This window comes from Chenopodium album, chromosome 11 (genome assembly GCF_948465745.1).
Source record: "Chenopodium album chromosome 11, dcCheAlbu1.1, whole genome shotgun sequence".
In the NCBI taxonomy this organism is placed as follows: Eukaryota; Viridiplantae; Streptophyta; class Magnoliopsida; order Caryophyllales; family Amaranthaceae; genus Chenopodium; species Chenopodium album.
Genome location: NC_137844.1, coordinates 51,681,371 through 51,694,325, shown reverse-complemented (window position 1 = coordinate 51,694,325; position 12,955 = coordinate 51,681,371). Strand labels below are relative to the sequence as shown.

Genomic DNA, 12,955 nt, shown 5'->3' with positions numbered 1-12,955 from the left:
CTAGCTATAGATAATCATAAAATAAGATAGTATGTACTATGTATGTAATATTAATGGTATGTAATATATCGAATGATAATAACAAAAATCATATATACGTTTAATACTCCAACTTTTCTTTTGACAAATGCTTGACGATTGTCTAAAATAGTTAAGTTAGCAATTTGACATGATGACATCTCATGCCCAACGTTACTAGGCTGTTGTTACCTCAAAAACACAAATGTCAAATTTTATCTTTCTAACAAAACTTTTCTTAGAAAATGGCATATTCATTCTTTAATTTGATCACAATTCATTCCTCTCCTTTCAACTTAATCTTTTTTTTTTTTTTTTTTCGGTGTTCCACCCGATTCACTCTTAGGGCTAATCCAAATTCGGGGATCAGTTCTGGTGGTTAGGTTCTAGTCCCTTCCTGATTGTTGTTGTGGGGATCGAACACAAGTCCTCCATACCAAGTGTAGTCCCAATCATCACTACACCAACATCCAATTGGTTTATCAATTTAAATATGTTAATCATAATTAAAGAACCAAAATCAGTTGGTAAGCACTACAATTTTTATAATGATTAAATCATGGTAAGTGAATTAAACTATGCTAATTTAACGTATTCTATAATTTTTTTTTCTTTTTTTTTTTGAAAAACAACGTATTCTATAATTAGTTAGTGGCAACTAATTGATCGAGATATGATGAGCTTCACGTTCCATTCCTACATAATGTTGTTGGCTTCCACGTTTCATGATACATTCATAATCACTTATAACATTTAAAATTAAACACATAAAATAAAGATTAATGATAAACCTACTACTATGCATGAAACATTATACCGCAAAACTCAAATATTAGTCCTTAATTTAGAAGAGAAGGAAAAAAAAAAAAAAATTAAAGAGATGGCAACTCTCAAGGTTTATGCAGATAGGAGGTCCCAACCAACTCGAGCTATTATTCTTTTCTGCAAGTAATAATAAAACTTGTTTTATTTTAATGAATAACTGATGTGGTTTAGTTTAAGCTTATGTCAAAAAAATTAAAAAAATAATAATTTCTTCAGCTAGTATTTGAATTTCAAGTTTGTTAAATGCTACTAATTGGAATTATTAATTTGTAATTAGGGTTAACAATATCGAGTTTGAAGAAGTGGAAACAAGGCTCTTTAGCGATGATCTCCAAAGTCCAGAAGATCAAGGTGCTTAATTTTTCTAATTACTTGTCTTCACTTTGGTTTCTCTAAGCTAAATTTTCTTTCGTTGTATACTTGTGTGACTTGTGAGTTATGACAATGTTTGTTAACTTTTGAATTTTAGCGGAGAAGAATTCAGAGAAAACGAGAGAAAACTATCAGTTAAATAGAAAGAGGATTTTTATTGATGTAAGAAAATGATTTTTATGTGTATGAATACATAAATCTGAGGTCATAACCTCTATATATACTAGATAAAAATAATCTAGAATATGCGGTCATAACATAATGTAACAAACTAGCTGACGTGGAAGAGGAATGTTGAGCTGTTAGCAGAAGCTTCTGGAACTTTCTGGACTGTGCAGGCATAGTTCAACACCCCCCTCAAGTTGGAGGTAGTTGAGACTTGGAATCAAACAGCCCCAACTTGGAAAGGAGTTCATGAGACTGAGCTATATATCAGCCAGCTGAGACTTTGTAGGCAAATAAATCAATTGTATCAACCCCTCTAGGACCTTCTCCCTTGTAAAGTGACAATCAATTTCTATATGCTTAGTCCTGTCATGAAATACAGGATTCTTTGCAATATAGAGAGCTGATTGATTGTCACAGTGGAGAGTAACAGAACCCAGACTTGTAAGCCCCATTTTTTCTAGAAAATTAACCATCAAGACCACATCAGAAGAGGCTGCTGCCATGACTCTATATTCAGACTCACTAGAAGACTTAGAAACAGTTCCTTGTTTCTTTGACTTCCATGAGATAGGAGAGTTTCCAAATAGTAAAATGTAGCCAGTGATTGACTTCCTTGAGTCATAACAAGTTGCCAGTCAGCATCAGAAAATGCCTGCAAAGTTAAGCAGTCAGAATCCCTTAAGCGTATGCCTTGACTCTGAGTATGTGCAACATATTTCAAGGCATGATGTAAAGCATCCATATGAGATGTCCTGGGATTCTGCAAGAACTGACTCAGGCTTTGGACTATAAAGGCTAAGTTTGGTCTGGTATTGGTGAGATAATTGAGTTTCCCAAGCAATGATCTATAAACAGCAACATGAGCAACAAGATCACCAAAATCAGTAGAAAGCTTAAGATGCAGAGGCAGAGGAGTTACAACTTTCTTTGTAAGATCAAAAGGAGCTTCATCAAGCAATTCTCTGGTGAACTTTGATTGACTCAAAACAATTCCTTCTGGAACATACCAAACTTCAATACCAAGAAAGTAATTAAGGACCCCAAGATCCTTGATGCTGAACTGATCATGAAGATGCTGCTTAAAGAGCTCAATTGTAGGGAGATGAGTTCATGTGATGATAATATCATCAACATATACAACAACAAAAGTAGTTTTTGTCCCTTCTTTCTTGATAAAAAGACTGTGATCATAGTTTAACTTCACAAGCCCCAAAAGAACCATTTCCTGGACCAGCTTAGCAAACCATTGCCTAGAAGCTTTCTTAAGGCCATACAAAGCTTTCTTCAGTCTACAAACTTTCTTTCCTGGATTATTAACTCCATCTGGAGCTCTCATATAAACTTCTTCAGTCAATTCACCATGCAAAAAGGCATTATTGACATCCAACTGAAAAATAACCCAATGTTTGAAATCAGCCAAAGCCAAGAGACATCTCACAGTTGCCATTTTGACAACTGGTGAGAATGTTTCATCATAATCAAAACCATACTTCTGATTGTATCCCTTGGTAACCAATCGAGCTTTAAACCTTTCAATGGTACCATCTTTCTTCAGTTTTATCTTATATACCCACTTGAAACCTATGACTTTCTTTCCCTTGGGTAAATCTACCAGTTCCCAAGATCCATTATCAGTCAAAGCCTTGATCTCTTTAGACATAGCATCAACCCAATTCTAATCAGTAGCTGCCTCAGCATATGAAGTGGGTTCTTGAAGAGGTTGTAACTGAGAAAGAAAAGCTTTATGTTCTGCTGAATAATTGGAGTAAGAAACAAGGTTGCACCAATGACTAGTAATACTAGTGCTGCACACATAATCTTTGTGCCATGCTGGAGGTTTGTGAGGTCTAGAAGACTGCCTGGGTAGATGATCACTGAAATCCAGAACAGGATTCTCAGGAGTAACAGGAACAGAACTGTCAAGATGAATAAGAGGTGAAGAAAGAGAAGAAGAATGTGAAGTAGAAGAGGAAGAATAATCAGAGTTGAGATGTGGGGTGGAAGGTAAAGAAGAATCAAAAAAGGATACGTGTGTGGAAGGAGGGAAGAATCATCAGAAAGAGTTTGAGAGGATAGAAAATTTTCTAAGTGAGAAACATAATCATCATGAAAATGATCAAGTGATTGAGCTTGCAAGAAAATTTCAGTAGAAGTAGGATTGATTTGGTTGTGCAGAAAATGGAAGGGAAAATATTTCTCATGAAAAACAACATTTCTAGAAATGATCACTTTGTTGCTATCCAACAGTAAGACTTTGTAACCAATCTGAGAAACTGTGTATCCTAAAAATACACTAGTAATAGTTCTAGGTTCAAATTTACTCCTGTTCACCTTAGAAGTGCTCACATAACAGAGACATCCAAACACTCTCAGATGCTCCAAATTGGTAGATTTCTGAAAAACTCTCTCAAAAGGAACCTCATTCTGAATAGCACTCAAAGGCATCCTATTAATAAGATAGGCTCCACAAATAACACTATCACCCCAAAAATGTGCAGGTAAATGTGATTGAAACATCAAAGCTATAGCAGTTTCCAGAAGATGTTTATGCTTTCTTTCCACCACCCCATTTTGTTGTGGAGTGTCACTACAACTAGTGTAATGAAAAATGCCTTTAGAAACAAGAAGCCTTTTCATTTCTCCTTCTATCAACTCCCTTGCATTATCAGATCTAATTGACTTGATTTTAGTATGAAAATGAGTTTCTATATAGGTACAAAAATCAGAAAAAATATGGACAGACTCTGACTTCAATTTGAGTAGTGCACCCAAGTAAACCTGTTGTAATCATCCACTATTGTTAAAAACTGATTACAATCACTCTGAGATTTAATGCCATAAGGGCCCCATACATCAATATGTATCAACTCAAATGGAGCACAAGACTTGATATGACTACTAGGAAAAGGAAGTCTAGACTGCTTTGCAGCAGGACATATTTGACAGATAGTGTTAGACAAACACTTGTTGAAACTACATTCAGGTTTAACAAGTTTCATCTGGCTAAAAGACATGTGCCCTAGTCTTAAATGCCATAATTTTGCATCATCAACAGCAGTAAAACACCTAGATTCAAACTGCAATTCTGACTCATCAGTAATGTTGTATAGACCATTCTTCAAACTACCAAGAAGCATTGAAGTCTCTCCCTGAGTAAGACCTGGATGAAGCATGCATCATGAGTAAAATAAACTCTCTAATCCATATCCTTACACAGCTTATGGATCGAAACCAAATTGAATTTGAACTCGGGAACATGTAATACATTCCTAAGCACAATCTGATTATTCAGTCTGACAGAACCAATATGTTTCGCTATTACTTTTCTTCCATCAGGCACAGTTATAGTGAAATTAGGATTATTAACTAGCTTAAAATCCTCAAACCAACTCAAATCAGAACAGATATGATCTTTTGCTCCACTATCTAATAGCCAATTAGCATTATAACAAGAAATGAGACAGATATTACCTGTCATCATAGCTGCATGATTACTATCTTCTGATTTCTGAATATCCTTGTTTCGACCAACAATTTCCAAGAAACACTTGTATTCATCAGCAGTCAGAGAATCAAAACTGATCCTATCAGAATCCTTTGAGGTGTCTGTCAAATCACCAACACCAAGAGCAGCAACCTTCTTGTTCTTAAAGCCAGTGAAACTAGGTGGATAGCCATAAAGCTCAAATTAACGGTCAACACTATGTCCAGGAATCTGACAATGTGTACAGAAGAACTTGGAACCAGGCTTCTCAAACCTCTTGTTCCTAGCCAGATTCTGCTGCCTGTAAGAGTTGCCAAAATAATTCTATTACTGCATAGTAGAATTACCACCATAAGATGAGCCTCCTTGTTTGTAATTCTTATTCTGATCATTGAATCTTCGTCTATCAACAGCAAAAGCCATTGATTCAGTCTGAGCATTCATTTGTGTAACCTCTTTGTGCCTTTCTTCTTGAGCAAAAATTCTGTATGCCTCAGACACCTTAGGCAGAGGAGACATCATCAAAACATTTCCTCTTATAGTTGAGAAATGTTCAGTCAATTTCATCATGAACTACAGCAAATTCTTCTCATGCTCTCTCTGAAAAATTTTCTATGTCAAGTTACATGTGCACTTGTTGCAAACACAGTGAGGTATAGGATGTGCATCACTGATCCTATCCCAAAGAGTCTTAATCTCAGTGTAAAACTCATAATCAAACTAAGTTCCCTAAGAAATTTCAGCTAGCTTCCGCTCAAGAGAATAAACCTGTGCCATAGAAGCAAAACCAAAACGATCCTCCAAAACCTTCCATACATCTACAACAGTCTTGAAAAACAGCACACTCTTAGCAATAATAGGATCTAAATTCACCAGAATCCAAGATAACACCAAATCATTGCATCTCTCCCAAGCTACATACTGTTCTATTTCAGAATCAATATCAGGCATAGGAATTGTTCAAGTCACAAAACCTAGTTTATTTTTGGCAGAAAGATTGATCATCATTGACCTCTTCCAGTCATGATAATTCTCTCCTTTGAACTTAAATGAAACAAGCTGAGCAGAATTAGCATTCGAAGGATGGATGTAATACTTGCTTGAAGGATCTTGATTGAGAGGTAAAACAACACTGTGTCCAGCCATATTCAGAAGAATAGCTCAAGAATTTCACAGAAAATTGTGCAAAACAACAGAATCAGACAACAAAAGCTCAAGAAATTTCTGAAAAATCCATATTCCAGCTAAAACAATCAATCACCTCAAAGCTTCAATCAAACACCTCAAGAACAAAAACAATCAATGAAATCGATCAAAAATGAGATCAGAAAACACCTAAGAATCGCAGCAGAAACAATTAGGAACAATCAAACAATTCAGCAAATGAAATTCAATCGAAAACTTCTTCGGCAGGCTCTAATACCATGTTAGCTTTTGAATTTTAGCAGAGAAGAATTCAGAGAAACGAGAGAAAACTATCAGCTAAATAGAAAGTGGATTTTTATTGATGTAAGAAAATTATTTTTGTGTGTATGAATACATAAATCTGAGGTCATAACCTCTATATATACTAGATACAAATAATCTAGAATATGCTGTCATTACAGAATGTCATAATAGAATTTTGTTATGACTTTGTAACAAACAAGCTGACGTGAAAGAGGAATGTTGAGCTGTTAGCAGAAGCTTCTGGAACTTTTTGGACTGTGCAGGCATAGTACCACAATGTTCATTGTTAAATATGTCATATTTTCACTTTTAAAGGTCATAGTGTATTGTTTTAATTATTCTTACACTATTTTGATAAAATTATGTTGGTTTAATATGAATAGGAAGTTTATTTTTGTCGTAATTAGTGTCATTAAATTTCAAGATTTTAATTTTTTATAAAAAAGTTAACCATGTGTATGACATTTGTGCAAACCTCTAAACCAAGCACAAAATAGTTGATTTACTAAAATTTATGACCCAACTTTCAGCAATAAATCCTATGAAGAAAGTCCCAACAATATCTCATGGAGATTTTACACTCTTTGAGAGTTAATTTAGTTCATTATCATAGTTTTTTTTTTTTTTTTTGAAAAGTCAATCATCATAATTAATTACTATTATTGCTAACCTAACATTTTAATTAGCTTTGAATTTTTTTATATGCAAATAATTATAGAAGTTGTAGCTCATCAAATGGTTTTTTTTTTTCCTTTGTCACTCTTGCTCGCAGCCATGCCATCCTCATGTACCTTGATTGCTCTTATCATGTACCTGATCACTCGTATGCTTATTATTTTCTCTCAATAATTCAAATGTTACTCTGTTGTAATTAATGCACTCATATTTTAAGATCAAAATTCATCAATTTTGACCGCATTTTTTTTAAATATCAATATGTAATATTCGTTTCAGTTTTGTATTTTAAAGAAAATTTGTCACAAACCATCTTATAAAACACAAATTTTGTAAAAAAAACCATCTTATAAATGTTTATTTGTCAAATCACATCTATTTTTTTTTAAAAAAAATTGTCAAGTTCCACCACTCTTCGAATTTCGACAGTTGACTCAAAATACTGGCGTTGACCTAGCTCATGTAAGCCATGTGTAAGATTATGAGAGAAAGTAATGAAGGAAAAAGTGGGGTTTAGTTGGTCACGTGACTTACATGTGCTAGGTCAACTCTAGGAAATCAAGTCAACCATCGGAAACCGAGGGGAGGTGACTCTTAAAAAAAAAATAAAAATAAAAATAATAATAACAGGTGTATTTTGAAAAAAAAAAAATTTATAAGATGGTTTGTGACAAATTTTGTGTTTTATAAGATGATTTTTGATAAATTTTTCATATTTTAAAGATATTTACGCATAAACTATTCATAATTTGCAAAATTAATGACTAAAAACATTCGTCTTGAGATCAAATAATGGAACAATTGAATTGCACAGGGAGCCTATTGATGATGTTGCCTTTTGAATTAAGGAGTATAAGTAGGAAATCTAAATTGCTAGCATTATTCTCACTAATTGGAAAGCTATCCCTAGTTTGTTTTGCACGTGGGCATACATCACAAACATTATTATTTTTCCTAACTAAGTTACTCACAGGAGGAAGTAACTTCAAAACTCTTTCCGACGGATAACCCATGCGTTGATGCCAAAGATCCACCCCACAATCCACTGCTAGCACCTTCACTTGCGGCACACCTCGGAAAAAATAAAGTCCATCTTGTCTTTCACCCACGCCGATCACCATCCTCGTCAACTGGTCCTGAATAACACAAATTTTGTTAGTGAATTGAATTATACATCGTTTTTCATCACTAAGTTGAGTGACTGAAATTAAATTGCAATTTAAGTGTGGAACAAATAAAACATTGTCGAGCACCAAACCACCCTCTAAGGTGACCGAACCCAATTGATTCGCATTCACCGTTTGACCATCCGGCAAGCCAACCGGACAATATTGTATAGTCTTGATATTTGTCATAATTGACAAATCATTAGTAACATGATTAGAAGCTCCTGTATCCACAATCCATAATACGCTTGTATTACCTTCCAATCGTGACTTGGTTTTGCTCAAAATATCAATAATATGTTGTGCTTGTTCCGACGATACTCCCGCAAGACCTTGTATAGAATCTGTCAAGGAAGACGAAGCACCTCCTGTATTATGAGAAGCTCCTCCTTGTACGGCATTGGCCCTTGCAAATGCAGGGGCAGCATTAGATGAATTTCCTTGCTCCCCCACATAACCTCGGCCTCCTCTACCTCCACGATTACTAGAGCCACCACGTCCACGTCCTCTTCCACCTTTTCTATTTTCATCCCAACCAGGCGGAAAGCCAATAATCTGATAACACCCCTTCTTTTTGTGACCCATACGATTGCAATGAGTACAAAAAGGTCGTTCTCCATCTCCCGAGTCACTCCTAGCACGGGAATCAACCTTGAAGGCCATCACATTCTCCTTCGGCTTGCTGTCTCGGGTTCGCAATCGCTCGGTATTAATCACCGTTTGATAAGCACTATCGACAAGAGGTAGTGGCGATTGTGCTAGTAATTGTGCCCGTATAGACTCATACGGATCATCAAGGCCAATCAAGAAATAATGCAAGTAATCTTCTTCACGAATATCTCCAACTTGCTTTGCAATATTGCACTTACATGCTCCACAAGAACACTTTGGAACCCTGCAATATTGTACCAATTCCTTCCACAATTTTGACAATCTGCCAAAATAATCTGTCACCGACTCGGTGGATGCTTGTTTGCAAGTACCCAAGTCTTGTTTGAGTTGACAAACACGAGTCCCACTAACCACACAGTAACGTTGTTGTAGATGTATCCATAAGGCACTAACCACATCATAGTCTTCAATCGTTGATCGAAGCCCATCATCAAGAGTATTGTTTATCCATGAAACTAACATGGAATTGACCGCAATCCAGTGTTTATACTTTGTTGAATCAGCACTCGGTTCTTTGATGGAGCCATCCACAAACCCAAACTTCCACTTCGCAATTAAGGCCCTCCGAACAGCTTTCGACCACTCATCGTAGTTCGAACCCTTCAACTTGATCGGAGTAATTATGATTCCCGGATGATCGCTGGACCCTAGGTGGTAATCTAAATCCACCGAAGGTGGCTGCGGCTGCGGCGGTTCATCATCCTTCGCCATCTCACAGTAGCCTTCTCACGTTTGTTTGGGAAAAATAAAAAAAACTGATTTTGATTTTTTTTTTTTCAAAAACGGAACCTAAACCTAGCTCTTGATACCATGACAAATTCAACTGAACTTCTTGACCTTCTCATTCACAATTCAAGAATATATATAGTTACACAAGATATTCCTAACCCTAACATAATTAGGAATAAGATAGAATATTAACATAACTAGGAAATCTAAAGATATTATACAATATTTCCTAATATTATCTTAACAATAAGCTAGCTAGGTAATGATAACTATTACCCTAAACCTTATAGACAAACAGATGACTTTTCAATGACTACGTAAAAAATGTAGCCACTGTAACTAGTTTTATTCTCGACCGTTTAAATATTAATTATAAATCTCATCCATTCATCACTTGGTAATGATAGGATAATGGTTTAATAAATCCGTTTCCAAGCCAAAAAAACACTATTACCAAACATGCTCGAAACTTTAAAAATTTGATCATGTAGGTACCCAGCTGATCTTTGCAAGAGGGCTAAGCTTCAATCCATGTTGGATTGGCATCACTCCAACTTGCGTTATGGTTCAAGTAATATATCTATGTAACACTAGTATTTCCATTTTGTTTATACAACATTATGTATTAACTATTAAGTAATGTTACAAGTACTTTCTGTTTATGCTAAATTTCGTGAAGTGGGATTTGATGTGGGATACGGGCTACGGATCAACTAAATTAAAATAAAGAGCGTGAAATGCGGAAAGTAAATGACGGAAAAATAAAGAGAGAGGAAGGAGACACAATATGATGACGCGAAAACCCGATGAAAATGGGTAAAAACCGCAGGAGGTAATGAGGCCACCAATCCAATATAATATGGGCATAAAGCCGATGATTACAATTACATTGTATACTCAATATATAGGAAATATAATGTAAATAAATACAAGTAGGCGAAGCGAGTGACTCTCATAGTACGGCAAGGAGGTATGTAGCTTATTTGTGTTGTGATTATATGTTTATATGGTTTCTCAGTTGCTCTTGAGGGAAACTAGGCTAAGAATTATACTAAGGCTGTATGGGTTTTGTAGTGGAATACACATGTGGACAGTGGACTAGGCTCATGGGAGTATTTCGTATAAGCAGTAGGTAATAATGGTGGGGCCGTGGGGAGGCTTGGGTTTAGAAATTGACACTATGTAATTTGTTTAGAAAGCTAATATAAGTAGGATGTGAATTGACTTCATGGGAGGATGGCTCTTCTATTTATAGAGATTCCAGGTAGTAACGCCATGGTTGTCAGATATTTTGTTGCATGATTTACTCAACCATTCCTTGAATAGTGGGAGTAGTGGTTAACTCTTTTACTTGGTACTTTGACAAACTTGGATTGCTTTAGGAAGTACATACATCGTAACAACCTTGAATACTTATTCTTGTTAACTTATTATTTCTCCTTGATTTTAGGGACTACTACTAAGTATCTTGACATGGTCTTGTATATCTTCATCTTGGCTGTCAACGTCGGTCAACGGCCGTACAAAATGACCCATAACACTTCCTTTGATTTCTCAAAATTAAAACTATTTAACTACGGAGTAGCACATTTTCTAACGCATAACTTTAATTAATAATTAATATTTTTTATCTCGCAAATATACTTTTGTGGTGTATGCAGTGGGATACTTGGTTAATACAATATTAGCACAATTTTTGGGAAAATTGCCAAACCATGATTGCGCAGCTGATTGTGAAAAAAAATTGGTTGAATCATTTTCCACAATTGAGAAAGTATGGCTTAAGGACGATACCAAGTTCTTGCTAGGCAATGATCAACCCTCCATTGCCGATCTTTCCTTTGCTTCGGAGATTATGCAACTTCATGTAAGCAAACTTGGTTAAATACCTTTCATTGATCAATATATATTATGCCTCCATATTCATTGTTAATCAAACATGCAATTAAGTTAAAATCAAAGTAAATGTGTAAAGTAGCGCGATTTTAATGGTTTTCTACGACTAACACGTTGTTCTTGTACGTATAGATGTTGCCTGATGAAGAAAGGAATAGGTTGATAGGCCCTTGCAAGAAAGTTCAGCAATGGGTTGAGAATGTGAAAGAGGCAACTAACCCTCATTTTGATGAAGTTCACAAGTATCTCTTTGATGTTATTGCCACTTTGAAGCAAAAGGCTTAATTTTCCAAAATATATATATTATGTGTTAATTTTGTTCACAATTTGATTAATTAAGGAGGTTTTCAGCCTAAATACATCTCATTTTTTTTTATTTCGAGCTTGAGTTGTTCACTTGTTGGATTCTTGCATTTGGAGGTTTCTAGTCTATGCACTACTAGTAGTGTAATGCAATTATTAAATGATATGGAGTACTGAGTATTTTTTAATTTTTATTTCAAATTTCTCTCATTTTTAAGTATCTTTGTACTTTGTGGCTGAAATTAGTTCATATAATAATTATGGGCATTCTTAATTTCTTTATTTGTCTAATACTCAATCTCTACGTATCTAAAAACTTAGATTAAATTAGCTAGTGATATTTATTAGTTTACAATTGTTTTTTTTCCCCATAAATTTACACTTATAGACTTTAGATAATGTTTCACATTAAACTATTAAAGTGCCAAGTCCGCATTCCTTATGCCTTATTAAGCCCACCCACACATACTACGTATCGTGCCAAATTTTTGAAAGTACTTTTTAAAAAACGAAAGAAAAGAAAAGAAAAAAAACTATGATTTGAGCTTGGCACATATAGTAATTTATAATGCTAGTTTATGCATGTACCATGTTTTTTGTATTGGGTTATGTCGTGACAAGTAGAGGTGTTAAAATTATATTCGATCCGATTCAAAACCAATCCGAAAAATATCCGATTTAAATTTTGACTCATGGATATATTAATTTAACATAATTCAAGTTTAAAAATTGACCCGACCTTATCAGATTCGATCTAAACATTCAAATTGATACCTCTAATCACAAATCGGCTTTATTAGTGTCATTTTAAGCCACAACTACTCAAGCTCCTTCCGACCCTACTTCTTTTAACAAAGAGAAACGAACAAAGTAAAGGACGTGTTTGGCAAAATATAGCTGTGTAGGTAGCTGTTAAATGTAAAGGTAGCGGTTAGCTGTGTAGATAGCAGTTAGCTGCCGACAAGCTGTTAGCTGTGAAAATAGATAATTTAGGTATGGGTGTTCGGTAAAGTAGTGGTTGACTAGTTGTTACGTATAAGAATCAATATTTTATTTTAAAACTATACATTAAATTTTCAACAGTTACCTCAAAAACTACCTCTAATTTCAAAAGCTAATAATCTTAACTTTCATAAAAGTTACATCCACCACTAAAAGTTACTTGAATCACTACTTTATCAAACACTCACATTTTTTT

The 12,955-nt window shown here is 34.9% G+C and overlaps 1 pseudogene; it reads left to right on the top strand.

The window, feature by feature from the left end:
* Positions 1 to 898: 898 nt before the first annotated feature.
* LOC145569123 (glutathione S-transferase T1-like) lies at positions 899 to 11,739 on the top strand (annotated as a pseudogene).
* The last annotated feature ends 1,216 nt before the right edge of the window (positions 11,740 to 12,955 follow it).